This window comes from Syngnathoides biaculeatus, chromosome 11, assembly GCF_019802595.1.
Source record: "Syngnathoides biaculeatus isolate LvHL_M chromosome 11, ASM1980259v1, whole genome shotgun sequence".
In the NCBI taxonomy this organism is placed as follows: domain Eukaryota; kingdom Metazoa; phylum Chordata; class Actinopteri; order Syngnathiformes; family Syngnathidae; genus Syngnathoides; species Syngnathoides biaculeatus.
The window spans coordinates 3,406,993-3,423,183 of record NC_084650.1 but is presented as its reverse complement, the minus strand read 5'-3'; the positions used below and the strand labels follow the sequence as shown (position 1 = coordinate 3,423,183).

At 42.1% G+C, this 16,191-nt stretch overlaps 1 protein-coding gene across 4 annotated transcripts in view; it reads right to left on the bottom strand.

The window, feature by feature from the left end:
- jakmip1 (janus kinase and microtubule interacting protein 1) overlaps positions 1-5,799 on the bottom strand; it is a 34,743-nt gene extending 28,944 nt beyond the window's left edge. For 2 of the 4 annotated variants that reach the window (XM_061835115.1, XM_061835116.1), the window contains exon 1: positions 5,435-5,754. The gene's annotated coding sequence lies outside the window, so the exon portion shown is untranslated. Of the gene's footprint in view, positions 1-5,434 lie in introns of all 4 variants that reach the window. The other 2 variants (XM_061835117.1, XM_061835119.1) reach the window with 2 other exon arrangements.
- Positions 5,800-16,191: the final 10,392 nt, after the last annotated feature.

Below are 16,191 nucleotides of genomic sequence, written 5' to 3'. Positions count from 1 at the left end.
ATTGAGAGTCTCTAACACAGCTGAGTGCAACACTAGTGAAGCATGAGGGCTAAAACTATTCTGCCACCACAATGATGCATGTTTGTGACCTCAATGACTAGTGAACCTAAACACAGTCTCTCATTCAGATGGGTGGTTATAATCTTCGATTAAATCTGTATTGACCTGTATTGTAAATGGCTCTGTTATACAATGCAGTGTGCCAGCACTGCAAACAAGGACTATATTAATAAACACATTGTTAATCAATACTTCACTAGCAGTGAGGAATACCAGGTGTACAGCTGCACCTACAGAACAGTCCTGCGAGTAGAGTCTACTGGGATTACGGTGATTGCTGTGCCTAATCGTGAATTAAGAAGAAGAAAATGAGATTAGGTCAGGCAGAGGAGAGGACAGTGGAAAGGACAGAAAATTGTAAGGTTGCCGAGCCGAACACAGATCACATTTGACAACATATTACTATTATTGTTTTAATACGTAGACCTTTTTGGACCACTTCCGACTGGAGAGTATAAACTCGACAACATTGATTATATGATGTTTGATGTGTATGATGTTTTGATGTGTTTGATAGGTAACTATCAACTGGACATACGAGGAGTTGGTTTAGATGTAGAGAATATACAGTCACCATTCAGAAGTCGGTGGTCATGTATCAATAAAGGCAGCAGGTAACATCCTACACAGTTCTCAATCTGAATTCCTTAAAACATGAACATTACATTGGCAACGAGGAGTAAACAGTATCATGCGCAGTGTCGAAAGAGAAGTGGAAAAAGCTAAAAAGACAGAATGGGAGGAAATACAAAGAGGAACAATCAAGACGCTAAAGCTAACACAAGCGACGAAAGCAAACAGGTCAAAGAACATGTCTTTACTGGAGCACACAGCTTTCTTACCATCCAACACAGAAACCAATCTGAGCTCTGTTGAACCTGTCAGATTCAAAGGTATGAAAATTATATTACTGCTATGGACATTACAGGAGATGCTAGGGTGAAAGGTTTTCTGCAATACATGGCACGAGAACCTGCATATGACATCTATGATACACTCACAGTAAATGACGATCATGCTGTTACAAAGCAGATGTTGGCTGGATATTTTTCACCAAAGAAAAATGTTCAGTACCAAGTATATATCTTCAGAAAGTCCATACAAGAACTAGGAGAGACTCTAGACAAGCATCACACTAAGACTAAGAATAAAGTTTCTTTCAGCTTGTCCCTTTTGGGGTCGCCACAGCGTGTCATCTCAGATGAACGCATATATATTTTTGGCACAATTTTTACGCCGGATGCCCTTCCTGACGCAACCCTTCTCAGGGAGTGGAGGCCCCAGTGGGATACGAACCCACAACCCATGTTGACCAAATATTGTGAGTTTGCAGATGTTGGTCCAGAAATCAAAACACAAATTATACACATATACACATCATCCATACTACGCAGGAAAGCACTGAGAGAACCTCACCTAACACTAGCATTGCTTCTTGACTACAGGAGAACATTGGAACAGTCTGAGATGCAATCATCAGGCATTGAAAATGACACAGCAGGTTTAGTCAATGCATTGGATAAAAGTAAGCCTCAAAAGATTAACAGATGGCCGGAAAAGAGTTTCACTTTCATCACTCAATGCAGAAATTGTGGAGGTAAATATCCCCATGAAAGCGAATGCCCAACTGAGATCAAGGAATGTAGAGCCTGTGGTAAACTAAATCACTTCGCGAGACAGTGCCATTCAACATCCAAAGGCATAAAACAAAAACAACACAGACAGAGGTGACTCAAGAAAAATCCACCATTTAACCAAGACTGTATATGAACACACAGAGCGTAACTCATCCAGCAGTGAAATTGAAGATGCATATGTATATGCAGTGGAGGACAACAAGACTACAGACCTAACACAGACTGAAATTATGATGAATGGCAACAAATTGTCTCTTTTGATTGATTCTGGTGCATCACCAAACTGCATGAGCGAGACAAGTTTTGAAAAACTGATGCCACCTCCGCAATTAAGTCCCACTACAATCAAGATATACCCCTTTCGCTCTAATGTCTCGTTAACTGTGAGCGGTGCGTTCAAGTGCAATGTGGAAAAGGGACAAAAGGTGGCACAATGCACATTCTTTGTGATTAAAAGTGACTGGTTCAATATTCTGAGTTATAGGACATCAAAAGCACTGGGCCTGATCAAGATAGAAGCAGAAGCAGCAGTTGAAGTTCACACACCGGTTGGACACACTGAGCCCTGAAGATCTCAGCATTACCAGAAACTCCATGACACAGCATTAGTGTAGACTTTTTTGGACCACTTCCGACTGGAGGGTATAAACTCGACAACATTGATGATTACACACGATTCCCAGTTGTTGAGATTGTGAGGTCAACTTCAGCCAACACTGTCATTCCTGTCATGGACAAAGTCTTCTCCATGTTTGGGATTCCTAAAATTCTAAAAACAGACAATGGTCCCCCATTTAACAGTAACCAGTTTCCCCAGTTTGCAGTGTATCTCAGATTACAACATCACAGGATCACACTTCTGTGGCCTCAAACTAATGTTGCAGCTGAAAGATTCATGCAAACACTGGGTAAAGCTATTCGTGTGGTCAACACTCAAGGACTGCCCTGGAAACAACATCTGAATATCTTTCTATGCGAGTACAGATCTACACTTCACAGCACAACTGAGAGCTCCCCTGCTGAAATGCTATTTCAACGAAAGATGTTTACGAAGATTCCATCTTTCACGTATGCTGCAAAAAATTCAGATGCTACAGTAAGGGCAAGAGATAGCAAGGCTAAAACCCAAATGAAAAAACGTGCAGATTCTCATCGTCACGCAAAACCACACACACTCACTCTTGGTGACACGGTGCTAGATCGTCAGCCCAAACAGAAAGAGCTCACCTCACCATACAACAACCTGCCATACAGAGACTAAAATCAAAGGCATTATGGTGACAGCTTCCAGACAAGGGCACACCATTGTTAGGAATGCATCGTTCTTCAAGAAGGTGCTTCCGGATCTTCTACACATCCCTATGGATCTTGATGGTGGTAACCAAGTGCATAATAATGCCTCTTCAAACAACACAATAATGTACCACACAAAAACACCAACGTATCCTGCAAGTGGTAACTGACGCCCTCCAGCTTACTTGGAGGAAAGTGATTGTGACTGATTAGTGTTGCTGTCATTCTCTTGTTTTCTTCAGATAGATGTTTTCTTTTAAGTTCACTATTGATGTTTTGTTGACCAATGATCGTTTGTGTTTAACGCTGCAATGAAACTTTGAATGTTTGAGTGGTTCAACTACATTCTAAAAATAAATAAATAAAATAAAGGGCAATGTAATGATCATGACATGACGTTTGATGTGTATGATGTTTTGATGTGTATGTTTTCATGTGTTTGATGTGTAACTATCTACTGGACATACAAGGAGTTGGTTTAGATGTAGAGAATATACAGTCAGCATTCAGCAGTCAGTGGTCATGTATCAATAAAGGTAGCAGGTGGCGTCCTTAACAGCTATCAGTCTGAATTCCTTAAAACATGAACATTAAACACACGGACCTCAACTAGTGCACAGTTTTGCCCCACTATAGTGCAGAAATGTCATACAGTTGCGGAAGGTAGTTGTAGAGGGAAAAAACAGTAAGACATTTGTTTGAGTAATGGTATTTCGCTCGTGTGCTGAATTATTGCGCACAAACAGCGTACTAGTACATGGACTTTAAAGGTCCTATGCCACACTTTTTTTTTTTTTTAAATCTTTTGTCATTTTATCAGATTTGCAAGACAATTTCAGTTGGAAAAACATATACATATATATATATATATGTATATAAACTATACCATTTATCCACAGTATTAAAAAATATTTGATTATATAGATAAATTTCGCTCTGATTAGATTACTGTTCTCCGATTAAGGACAACAGTTTTGCTTGGCTGTCATGAGACAGGTGATGGATGGATGGGATGAGTGAGAGCAAGAGAGAGAGAGAGAGAGAAAAGAAAGACAGTCAGACAGATAGACTACTTTATTCACCCTGTACCAATACCTACAATACTTTTGCAGCAAATTACATTGACTCTTCATGCTCGTGTCGCCCAAATGTGCTGGTGATGAGAAACAGTACTTTAGAATGTGCTTCCTTGTGTACATTAAAGTACTTACAACTGGCAGAGAGGAAGGTAACCTGTGTGATGGCACAACTCTCTAGGTTTTGCTGTACTCATGGACTCAGCCTTCACAAAATGGGCTTGAACACAGGACAATTCTGGTTCTGAAATGCTTGGGAATTTCTCCCAAAATAAATTTCTCAACTCCTCTGAGGTTGGCAAGAGATCCATAGTACAATTTATAGATTTGCCCAAGATCCACCTGTGTTACTGTTTAGCCATCATCCTAGGATGATTTGAGTGGAGTGGAGTGGGTGGGTGTCAGCTACGAACAAGTAGGCAGGTACATGAATAATAACTAGTATGACTATAAAGTACATCACAAGTTCACAACAGCTAAAACTGATTTGGCTTTGCTGCCTTTTACCTTTCATCGGACATTGTACACAATTGACAAACTGCATACGTGTCAAGCTTAAGGTCACAAACTCCATTTGGCCCATGTTATGCATAAAATAGGAGGGAAAATGTGACCTTTATGGCATGGAACGCTTAATCTTGATGAGGGATAATGGTAAAAATTCTTTAATATATTTCTCTAAATACAAGTATCGAGGCTTCAATATGCTTGATATCCACTTTAGCGTCCGTATAGTAGTATGTTCAAGGACAATTTATGCATACTTGTATGACACACACCCTGTACTTTTCCATGCCATGAACCTTATACCGAATAGGACGGATACGGAATAAATGCCCAGAACGTTCCCACTGCAGAGGACAGAAAGGCAGTCAAAATAGGAGATTAAAGTCTGCCACTGACATCTACCACGCCCCACGGAGAGAAATGCTAGAGTCTGCTGCAGCTGCAGCACCGACAGACTCCATACAGGTCGGCTGTCCTTGCTGCCTGCAAGGTCCCCTCTTGATGTGTTCGTGCAATGATTGATGCAATGATCAATTGAGTTAACCTTGTCATGTTATACAGTGGCCTCACTGTGCAAGGGGGTGGCATGGCTGCCCTGCACCGCACTGCACAGGAAGTGGAAGATGAAGAGAGCAGGAATTTAAAGATGAAATATCATTAAGCACAACTATTCCGCCTCGGGACGGCAACAGCTCCGAGGTGCAACGGTGTGTTTGATACGTACGCGGTGTCAACCACACTCCAGTGCGACTATCCGATCCCGGCCTATTGCAGCCTCCCTTGACCGCTTCACTAACACAGCCAACACAAACAAGAAGCGTGCACCGACAACTTGTCAAGCATCAGGGCGGTGACACGCACCTGAATTAGACGGCCGGTGATGTGCAGGCTTCGGCGTGGGGAACGCTCTCCTCATTCGCCACCTTGAACCCACTCAGCAGCATTCAACACAAGATCCGCTCCGCGCATTTTGACACCCAGAACCCGCCTGGGCGGTTGAATCAGCCGCTAGCTAAAATGCTTCTTGTCCGGCGAACTGCGGCCAGCGAGTATAGCGACGTCACCGGTGTGCCCCCACGTCCACGCGGGTACATTACAGGGGGGGAAAAAAAAACCTCAAAAGTGTCTCGAAGGAAGAAGATGTGATGGAGGAAATGGGGCGGGCGTCACCGATCGAGGCTTAGAAGCGCGACACCTGATTGCCTGTACAAGAACGACAACGCCGGTGTGGGCGGTGACGTCACCGCAGAAGAAAGTCACTTTAAATATTTCTGATAGTTTGTCTTGTTGGCGTCATTTTTCTTTATATTGCTTTTAATGAACATGTATGGCTTACAGTGACCAAACTAACAAATAATACACTTACACGTGACCAGAACTTTCTACATTAGCTCCTCCCCCTCCTCTTATACAGTGTAGAAAATAAGTATTTCAACACCCGCTATATTTCAAATTCTCCCACTTAGAAATCATGGAGGGGTCTGACATTTTCATTGTAGGTGCATGTCCACTGTGAGAGAGATAATCTAAAAAGAAAAATCCAGAAATCACAATGTATGATTTTTGTAATGATTTATTTGTGTGATACAGCTGCAAATAAGTATTTGAACACCTGTCTGTCAGCTACAATTCTGACCCTCAAAGACCTGTTAGTCCACCTTTAAAATTCCACCTCCACTCCATGTATTATCCTGAATCAGATACACCTGTGTAAGATCGTGAGAGCCAATATTTGTATAAAATTTCATGTAGCGATACTTTTTCTGGTCCCTTACCTAGAACCTTTTTGCTTTGGGTGACCCTACCAGGCGCGTGAAGCCCCAGACAACTTAGACTGACTAAAGTCGCGGAAGTCGGATTAGACCGTAGTAATTTTGGGGATGTTGATGTCGCTTCGTGTGTGGCTCTGAATTAGCAGCATGGTGATTTGGGAACCGTCTAGGAGGGGTGTGACATGTCGCAACAAACCCAGGTCATGGAACTCCGGCGAAAACTGAACTACCTCATGGATACTGGTGTCAGATTAGTTAGCATGCACAACCAGTCAATTAAGGAAGTTAACGCTTTTACTGTAACTTCATCTTCGTCTCAAAACTTTGCAAGAATTAGGGGTGGTTTATCCCGACTTGAGGTTTGATGTGTGTTTTAATTTATTTGTGTGATACAGCTGCACATAAGTATTTGAACTGCTGTCTATCAGCTACAATTCTGACTCTCCTCAAAGACCTGTGAGTTCACCTCCACTCCATGCATTATCCTGAATCAGATACACCTGTGTGAGGTCATTAGCTGCATAAGGACACCTGTCCACCCCATACAATTAGTAAGATTCAAACTTGTGACATGGGCAAGAACAAAGAGCTGTCCAAAGACCCCAGAGACAAAATTGTACAACTCCACACAGCTGGAAAGGGCTACAGAGAAATTGCCAAGCAGCTTGGTGGAAAAAAAAAGTCCACTGTTGGAGCAATCATTAGAAAATGGAAGAAGCTAAACATAATGGTCAATCTCGATCGCAGTGGAGCCTCATGCAAGATATGACCTCGTGGGGTCTCAATGATCCTTAGAAAGGTGAAGAATCAGCCCAGGACTACACAACCCGACTTGGTCAAATACCTGAAATGAGCTGGGACCACCGTTTCCAAGGTGACTGTTGTTAATACACTATAACGTCATAGTTTGAAATCATGCATGGTACGGAAGGTTCCCCTGCTTAAACCTGCACCATCTTAAGTTGGCCAATAACCATTTGGATGAAACAGTGGAGTCATGGAAGAAGGTTTTGTGGTCCGATAAGGCCAACATGGAACATTTTGGTCATAATTCCACTTAACATTTTTGGAGGAAGACGAATGATGAGTTCCATCACAAGAACACCATTCCTACTGTGAAGCATGGGGGTGGTAGCATCAGGCTTTGGGGTGTTTTTCTGCACATGGCACAGGACAACTGCACTGTATAAAAGGCGAGGATGACCGCAGCCATGTATTGTGAGATTTTGGAGAACAATCTCTTTCCCTCAGTCAGAGCATTGAAGATGGGTTGTGGCTGGGTCTTTCAAGATGACAATGACTCGAACCACACAGCCAGGAAAACCAAAGAGTGGCTCTGTAAGAAGCATATCAAGGTTCTGGCGTGGCCTAGCCAGTCTCCAGACCAAAACCCAATAGAAAATCTTTGGAGGGAGCTGAAACTCTGTGTATCTCAGCGACAGCCCAGAAACCTGTCTGATCTAGAGAAAATCTGTGTGGAGGAGTAGACCAAAATCCCTCCTGCAGTGTGCGCAAACCTGGTGAACAACTACAGGAAATGTTTGACCTCTGTAATTGCAAAAAGAAGCTACTGTACCAAATATGAACATTGTTTTACTCAGGTGTTCAAATACTTATTTGCAGCTGTATCACACAAATAAATCGTTAAAAAAAAAATCATACATTGTGATTTCTGGATTTTTCTTTTTAGATTCTCTCTCTCTCACAGTGCAGATGCAGCTACGGTGAAAATTTCAGACCCCTTCATGATTTCTAAGTAGGAGACCCTACAATATAGCAGGGTGTTCAAATACTCATTTTCTTCACTGCACAATTATAATGTTTATCTATTGGCAAAATTCTGAGATTCTACATTGTCCAGAAAAGCCAGTCTAGAAAATCCAAAAGCCGAATAAAGACTTTCCACGTCACTACTGTTTACACAGCACTTTGTTACAGCTGCGGCTGTTCTTAAAATATTTTACAAATAAATTAGTGTTGAGTATACAGAATAGTGAAACCAAAACCTGTACACATACTACCTCTAAGGTGAAAAATCAGGTGAACTACATCCAACCAATCTACTTCACTGCTACTCTATTGGAGAGTGGATCCCCTTTCTTTTTTTTTCCCTTTTGTACTGAAAAATATTTATTCCTGCAAACATCACCATAATGATAGTTAAAATACAGTAAGGCTGTAGGCCTGTGAGTTCTTCATAAACAGGGCTTTGGTTTTATTCCTAAATAGTATCTCTGTATTAATACAGGCCACTTTAACATTATGCACAACACATAAAAGTAAACACAACATCAAAGCTACTTCATCAATGATTTAATTACAATCTTCATCCATCCATTTTCAACACCATGTATCCTGGTTAGGGTCATGGGGGGCTCGAGCACATCCCACCAAACTACAGGCAAAAGAGGTGAATAGTTGAGGATTAAATGCTAATGTATTGACTATTTTTTTTAAAAAAAAGGGAAATATAACTGACTGTACATGAAAAAAATATTTTAAAATAAAGAAAGTACAGTGCATGAAAAATCAAAATAAAATAAACTACTGGACTTAAAACACGGGTCGTATGCATAACACTAACTTCATTCTAATATGCTTGACTGAATTTCAAGTGATGAACCTACAAAGGTTTGAGTTTGTCCCATCATTCTGTGTCTGTGTTATTTATATGGAAAGGTAACACACAAGACATTTTATACAAATTACAAGGGCTGAAACTTGCCAGGTCGACCCCCCCAATCTGTGTCAGTACCATTTACACAAAATAGCACATTGTCTTTTGACAATTGATTTGTGATCCAGGATACATCCCCACTCCTTTTTGAATGTGTCAATACAATTTCTGTCATCAATTGTTGTGCACATTGTTATCTGGTGCCATCAAGTTGATCCATAATTTGTTCAGAGTACCTTACAGTGTAAGGCTTAACCAACTTTTAATGCAGCCTTTTTTTTTTTAATTGGATCTCAATTGGTTGTCCATGTTCCTTGCATAGCCTTTGTAGTTTCATGCTGGCTGTTTGTTGGTGGGACATGCAGACACTTCTGCTGCCATCAGACATTGTCATCATCCCCGCGCAGTGATGATCAAATATTGCATCAAGCATCAGATCTACACTTTCAACGCCATCCTCAACCACTTGAGTAATAAACCGATGAAGACAAAGCGTTGAGATCCGGCAGCTTCTCATTTTTAACTAGACAATTAAATATACATGTATTCACATAACATAAAAGTGCATGCAAAAAGAGTGACCCAGATTCCGGTGATTACTTTCGCGCCACTGCTCATCTCTGCTACTCTCACATCATCTCTATGTCTGCCATTCGCAAGCATATGTGGCCGATGCCTGCAGGGCAACAGGAAGTGCAAGAGCCCACTTAGGGGAAGATGCTCTGATGACCACTGTCCATTTCCACTGATGATTGCACGACTTGTGCCATTCATATGTTAGCCTCACATCATGGCGTATTTTGCATCCCTCCATTGACATTTCTTGCTGAGGTCAACCCACACAGAGGTCTAAGGTGAAAACCACTGAGGTGGAAGGCAGCGACGGTTTTGTTTTGCCAAGTATTGACTCAGAGAGCAAATGTGTGTCAGAGCGGTGATGAGTAACTTGGTTTGATTTTTCGCCTGAAGTCATTGTATGTTTCCTGATATTTTGTGGCTTCGATAAACCTGCACTTTCCATTACAGCTTTCAAAGGCTGTTGTAGCATTTTACGATTCATGCACATCATACTCTTGAAAAAAAGAAAACAAAATATGGAGCAAGATTGAACTAGCAAATTGATGGCTTCAAACACACATGCTGTCAGTGGAAAAAAAAAAAAATCGGATTCCTCTCTCTAATAATATGTCAGTAAGCCTATTTTCCACCTCCTTGGAATGTGAGGGAAGCAGACGGTTTCCATGAGAGCTGGCCATAATAAGATGAACATATTCATGACGTCTGGCTGATTAAAGGTATCTTAATGAGATTTGGTATTCAGAGAGGACTAGGAAATCAAATGAAGAATGCATTAGGATACACAGTATACTGTAATCCATAGGGGGCTAGTGTGGTAAAGAAAAACACACCTGGAACTTTAAAACAACACTATACTTGCTGGCACAAATAATCTAGAAGAGACCTAGTTCTTCCCTGTGTAAGACCACGTCCCCGCTCAGTTTAGGGTAATTACCCTGTGCATGACTCACCACTGTGAGTCTCGAAAATATTGAGTAGTATGTTCCATGTCCATTCCCAGAAACATAATACAAACAAAGCTGCATGACAACCCCATGTTACAGTAAAATTGTTGCAAGAGAGATAATCTATTTGCTTTTGAGTTTTGTATACTTTTCAAAAAATTAACGTTACCTACCACTTGAATTTATACTCTTGAAAAAAGACGATGTGCCAAGTGTCACTGTGGCTCAGAATAGATACTGACCCATCATAGTGATGCAAGCATCTACAGTGCTCTATGGTCACACATGTCTGGTTGCTATGGTTACTGACCATACCTCTTCCTTCTATAGTCGAGTTCCCTGTGAGACTGAGTCATTAAATCTGTGAAGTAGTTCTAGGGAAAACCTGTAGGGAGCCTTTAATACAATACACTGTGTCCAAAGAGTCATTGTACACTTATGCTTTTTTCCATTTTCTTTCTATCATTCAGACAGATCTGAAGCCATCATGATTTGACAGGCTTTGCAGTTTTTGCAAGCCTATCATTACCTTAGGTGCACCAATTGAAAGTGGAACAGCCCTGCAAACTGACACAGAGCGAGAAGTTTGTATGTCCTGGACTGAAGTTCAGCACCAGTTTGAGGCGTATTATGCCCATCACATTCCTCCAACACGTAGTTGAATTTACTCTTCAGGTTGTTGAGCATCATAATCTTCTGCTTGAAGCCTTTGAGCAATCATCCACTGATTTGAGATTTTGTTGACGTTGAGGTCCAGCTCTTGATAGACTTAGTCTGGCTTTATTCCAAGAGTTTGGTGTTTTCATCAGTAGTGTTAGTAGTGGGCTTACTGCTCCACGGTTTGTCAAGGAAAGATTCTATTATGGGGGGAAAAAATGGCACGGATAGTCTAACTTGTCCCATGTGTTGAACCAGTGTGATGGCCATTAAACTTTTCAAACTGGTTCTGGGCTTCTCTGCTAACAAAAAGTGCCAAGTGTAAGCTGTCGAATGCTGATGGCCTCGTGTCTGTCTGAAGTATCGCTGAAACGATATAAATAAGGAAGTGGAAAGTGACGTTCGAGACATCTTCAGTTGAGCGCCTTAATGTAATTTGGTTGCATGAACACTAAGTCTGTCTATAACCATCAGAGATCTCTATATACTAACATGTACACACAGATATGAAGATGTAGACGAGTAAATAAAACAAACTCAACTCAGCTGGAGACACCGACCCAGTCATCCATGCATTTTCTGTTGTGCTCATCCTCATTAGGGTTGTGGGTAAGATAGAGCCAATATGGCTGATTTTGGATGAGAGTTGAGGTACACTTTGGACTGATGGGCAGTCCATCGCTGAACACAAATTGACAATTACGTATTGGAGCCTATCCCAGCTATCTTCAGGCAAGAGGCGGGATACACCCTGCACTGGTCGCCAGCCAATCGCAGGACGCATATAAAAGACCAACCATTCCCACCTACGGGCAATTTATAGTCTTCAATCAATCTACCATGCATGCTTTTGGGATGTTGGAAGAAAAACGCGGAGAAAAACCACACAAGCACAAGTAGAACAGGGAAACTACACAAAGGTGGGGCCAGGATTTGAACCCCATACCTCAGAACAATGAGGCAGATGTGCTAACCGGCTATCCACTGTCTTGCCAGCTGTACAATAAATTGAAAAAAATATTGTAGTGATAAAAAAAAAACCATGGAATATATGTATACAGCGGCTGAAATAAGTACTTAACATTTTCTCATTAATTGTTTATAAAAGTGTTATCTAAATAAAAATTTCACCAGATGTTGGGAACAACATAAGTAATCCAAACATAAAAGTGGAAAAAATAAGATCCTAAACCAAGCTGTGTGTGTGTGTGTGTGTGTGTGAAATGACACAAGGAGAAAGAGTTTAATACGCCAACTTCTATTTATTTATTACTTTGTACAAAAACTTTTCTTTGCAAGGACAGCTTCAAGATGGCTCTTGATTGGGAAACTCGTCGTGTGCATTGCTATGATGTGATTTTGGCCCCTTCCTCGACACAAGCTGTCTTTAAATCTTGAAGGTTTCGTGGGCTTCTTTTATGGACCTTGAGTCCATTCCATAGATATCTGATTGGGTTCAAGCTGGGCAATTCCACCAGCTGTATTATTTTTTTTTCTTTGAAATCAATTGAGAGTTGCCTTGGCAGTATGTTTGGGATCATTATCCTGCTGAAATGTCCACCCTACTTTCATATTCCAGATGGGATCAGATTTTTGTCTGGAATGTCTCGGTTTGCCCATTCATACTTCATTCCGTAATGTGTTACCAGTACCATTTGCTGAAAAGCAGCCCTACACCATCATTTTCCCAACTCCGAATTTCAGTTGTTGTGGTGCATTCAGAGTCATCTGCTGTCCCATTTTTCCTCCAAAACTGGTGTGCATTCTGGCATCCAAACAGTTCATTATTGCGCTTGTTAGACCAGACTATATTCTCCCAGTACTTAATTAATGAGAGTATTTATTTCAAGGGTCCGTTGGGAACTCAAATCTCAAATTCAGGAAGAGCAATGTGGTTTTCGTCCTGGCCGTGGAACAGTGGACCAGCTTGACACTCTCGGCAGGGTCCTTGAGCCTGCATGGGAGTTCACCGGACCAGTCTACATGTGTTTTGTGGACTTGGAGAAGGTGTTCAATGGTGTCCCTCAGGGAGTCCTGTGGGAGGTCCTTCAGGATCATGGGTACTGAACCCCCCTGATATGAGCTATGCGGTCCCCGTACTACCGGTGTCAGAGGTCCCATTTGGTGGCCTCAGCATCGCATATCTGCTCTTTGCAGATGATGTGGTTCTTTTGGCTGCATCAAATCGTGATCTCCAACACTCACCATAGCAGTTCGCAGCCGAACCAGCTGGGATGAGAATCAATACCTCCATATCTGAGACCGCGGCCCTCAGTCAGAAAAAGATGGCATGCTATCTCCAGGTTGAGGATGAGATGGTGCCCCAAATGGAGGAGTTCAAGTATCTTGGGGTCTTGTTCATTAGTGAGGGAAGAATGGAGAGGAAGATCAACAGGTGGATTGTTGTAGTGTCTGCAGTGATGCGTAATTTGAATCGGTCCATTGTGGTAAAGAGAGAGCTAAGTCAAATGGTGAAGCTCTCAATTTTTCCATGGGTCTATGTTCCTACCCTCGCCGATGGCCACGAGCTGTGGGTCTTAACAAAAGAACAAGATCCCGGAAACAAGTGGCCGAAATGAGTTTCCTTCACAGGGTGTCAGGGCTCTCCCTTAGAGAGGGTGAGAAGCTCAGTGTCAAGCCGCTACTCCTCCACATTGAGAGGAGCTAGATGAGGTGGCTGGGGCATCTGATTTGGATGGTGAGGTGTTCCAGGACATCCCACTGGATAGAGACCCTGGAGATGACCCAAGACACGCTGGAGAGACTACGTCTCTTGGCTGACCTGGGAATGCCTCGGGATCCCCTGGAAGAGCTGGATGAAGTGGCTGTTGAAAGGGAAGTCTGGATGTCCCAGCTAAAGGTACTGGCCCCTCAACCCTGACACAATTTCAGATAAGTACGTAGTGATGATGTTTGGATGTATTTATTTATTTTTGTAGGATGCTGTGGTTCAGTTGGTAGAGTTGGTTGTGCTTTGACAGAAGTGTCTGTGATTTGAATCCCGGTGTCATGAGCAGGGCGTGGCTACGCCACTGCTGTTGGTGGTGACACCTGTCACCGCTCACAGCTGTTTCACATTGGAACTATAATTAGACAGGCATTTTAAGTTGCAAGTTTTTGTCACTGGCATTTGCCATTTCGTTGCCCTGGGTTAGTGAATTGCATTCACTGACAGTAGGAATCTCCATCACTGAAAATAATGTAGTGTTGATCTATCCTCATCACAGCGTTTCTGTGCCAGGGTTCATATTCAGTCCAACCCAAAAAATTTAAGGGCTTTTTAGGAGCATTCTTAGGAGCTGACACGAAAAATTTAGGGCTGACACGGAAAAAATTTCGAGCCAACACGAAAAATTTAGGGCCATCGTGGGAAATCAAGAGTAATGAAAAAAGACTCACCCAATGGTGCCACCAACCGTTCTTGGTTCATCAAATGTTCCAGTATCTCAGTACTTGTGACAGTGATCACCTGTCGCCCCTTGTGGTAGTTCTCATTGATATGACCATTGTCAACGTCTTCACGTAACAGTATACAGAAAAACAGATTCTAACTACAATTGCAACTATATACACAAATGTCTTCTACTGATGTCTGTACCCAGTGCCTCCTGTATTTGTTGCTGCAGAGGTGCCAAAGTGGCTCTCTTGTCCTTTGCTCTGCCTCTGAGTGCATTGGCCTCGGTGATAAACCTCAGATTCCTCTTTTCTTCTGCCTCCTCACGCAGCCTGTCAGCCTTCTCAATAAGCGTTGATACGTCAGTCTCTATTCTGGCTTTTTTGGCTTTGAGGCAGTAGAGATGAAAAGTGGGCAGCGATGCCAAAAGTAGCCAGGTACGAAGTCTTCCTTTCCCCACAGTGGTAGTTTTTAGCAATGTCACTGTCTGGGAACATGACTGCAAATACTTTCAAATTATTTTCACAAGATTTTTAACTGTAATGGCTGCAGATCACTTTTAAAGTCCACACGATTTCTGCCTTTAACGAGTCCGTCTTTGTGTATTGAACTACGTTCATAAAGCCTGACTTCTGGCTGGTTGAAGTTGATGGCTGAACAACTGTAGGTGCGCATTAGGGATCGCAACCGGTTACAAATAACCGGTTAAAACCGATTTTCATTTCTTTAAAAAACGAAACCGTAATCGGACTTTCGAAATCGGTACTTCCGGTACTCAACATTGCGCTATTTTTTCAACATCATTTCCACTTTTTTCCAAGTTTCGCTGTTAGAGTAAAGTTGGACTCAAAAGAACATTCAGTTAAATCAAAGAAACATCAAACATGGCATCGAGGAAACGCTCGGTATACTTTCATGAGCTTTCTGAAAGTCCGAAAGAAGAAAGACAACATTAAAACATTTTTACAATAAAAAATAACAAAAATTTAACTTACACAAGTGCGTTGTTGAAAGCCACATTCAACAAGCTTGTTTGTCAATATTGTATACAAACTACCCCATTACCGCGTAGTAAATTAACGATCGATGGTGTAGCGCCGGAGAAAAGGAGTCGGAGGCGAGTGTCGGACACAGGAACAAAACTTGTTTTATTGGCAGACATCATAACACGACTCACTAACGGGGGGAACTCTGTGAACTCGTCACTCCGGAGAAGCAACAACAAAAACAGTCTGTGTGGAACCCCGCACCCCAACTCGAGGTCCCGCGGGTGAATTATGTAAACACCACCATGCTACCGGTTTTAAAACCGGTTAATCGTTTTTTTTTGCTACAGCTGTTCGGTTAAAACCGGTTATGAAAGTAAGCGTTTTTTTGCGATCCCTAGTGCTCATGCACTGCTAGTACCATTGCCTGAAGTTGATGCTTCACTATCTTGATATTTTAGAAACAGATTCATACCAACGGAAATGCAGCCCTATGGGGGCACAAACCAGTGCAATCTGTAGGCCGGTCCCAAGCCCGGATAAATGCAGAGGGTTGCGTCAGGAAGGGCATCCGGCGTAAAAACTGTGCCAAACAAATATGAGCGTTCA